Source organism: Camelina sativa, chromosome 20 (assembly GCF_000633955.1).
Source record: "Camelina sativa cultivar DH55 chromosome 20, Cs, whole genome shotgun sequence".
In the NCBI taxonomy this organism is placed as follows: Eukaryota; Viridiplantae; Streptophyta; class Magnoliopsida; order Brassicales; family Brassicaceae; genus Camelina; species Camelina sativa.
Window position 1 is genome coordinate 12,507,953 of NC_025704.1, and position 1,618 is coordinate 12,509,570.

The 1,618-nt window shown below is 36.1% G+C and overlaps 1 long non-coding RNA gene across 1 annotated transcript; it reads left to right on the top strand.

Annotated features, from left to right (window-relative positions):
• LOC104772455 lies at positions 220 to 1,113 on the top strand. The gene is made up of 5 exons (XR_002037110.1): positions 220 to 234; positions 329 to 456; positions 581 to 657; positions 747 to 846; positions 993 to 1,113. It is a non-coding gene; the product is annotated as an uncharacterized LOC104772455 (long non-coding RNA).

Here is a 1,618-nt window from a genome sequence, read left to right on the forward strand (position 1 = left end):
ATTACCATAACATTACTAAATTATGATAAGGCGGTTATAAAGTTTCATTTCACTAGTATTTCTGGCTGCAGAGAGTCTTCTCATAGTTGTGTTATTAGATGTCTTTGATTATATTACCTTTTGTCTAATCAATTCTGTATTTATTAATTTTTGTAGATTGTGTTTCCACATACGAGGGTGGTGATTACTACTCCTCAGAAGAGGATAAGGTTCCTGCTGCTGTTCCTGCCAATGGTATGGGTTGTGGATGCTACTATTGTCTTTGTTTTCTTTCTTTAAAAAAATTGTTATCTCATTTCCAATGTTATTTTACTTCAAAACATTTCAGGAAATGGTGGAGCTGCTGCTTAGAATGTTGTCAAGGTTGATTCGAAGCCAAAGACTAAGCCTGCAGAAGTGAAGCCTGAATCTGACGAGGAAGACGAGTTTGATAACGATGATGACTCTGAGAAAGGAGTGAGTGTTTGTAGCTGGCTATCATTTGTGTTTTTCTATCTCTGATAGTATATGCATACATACATTAATGAGAAGATTCATAGTTAGATGATACTATATGGTAATCTTTTTTTTTTTTTTGTAGATGGATGTTGATGAAGATGACTCGGATGATACGAAGAGGACTCTGAGGATGAAGAGTAGGAGGAGACTCCCAAGAAGGTAGATATACTGTCTATCTAACATTTGCTCTCCTTTCTTCTACGTAGTCCTTTTTCTCACTTTATTGTTTCATACGTTTTATTAAAAAGCCTGAGCCAATCAACAAGAAGAGGCCAAATGAATCTGCATCCAAAACACCTGTCTCGGGAAAGAAGGCAAAACAGGCAGCAGCTACTCCTCAGAAGACAGGTTAAATGTTTGTCTCTGTAGATCTTGAGTCTTGTTTTTGAGAGTTATTAGTTGGTTTAATTAGTCAATCTGAGTAGAATAATGACGAATAAACAGAATGATTGTATTCTGATGAAAGAGAACTATATTGTGTTACATTGGTACAGAAGAGAAGAAGAAAGGAGGACTTACAGCCACACCGCACCCAGCTAAAAAGGGTGGAAAGTCTCTCCTGTGAATGCTAGCCAGAGCCCCAAGTCTGGATGTCAATCATTTGGTGGTAACAACGAGAAGTGAGTTGTCTCTTTCTTGCATCTTTCTCATAGCTCAGATGATATGTGTGAAAATGCAGTCAATGTGATGATTGATGTTTAATAAATATTGTGTGTATGCAGGCCATTCAACTCGGGCAAACAATTTGGTGGTTCTAACAACAAGTCGTCTAACAAAGGCAAGGGTAGAGCCCAAGGAGGTGAACCAAGGAGAGATGTTTTGGTATTTGAGTAGATGATGAACTTTTAAGGGTGCTTTTGGATTTTTTTTTTATATTTTGAGATTTTATCTCCTTCTATTTGAGTACTGCAGTTTTTACTTTCCTACGTAATTCAGTATGAATATTGCTGGAATGAGAAAGATGACAAAAAAAAAAATTGCAAGCATTACTCTGATTTTGGTTTTTTATGCCGTCTGAATAGATTCCTTCTAATATAGGATCAGTTTTGTTACACATCAAAAAAGAGATCAGAGAGGATCTCACAAACAGAGAAGAGACAAAAAAAAAAAAAAAAAAAAA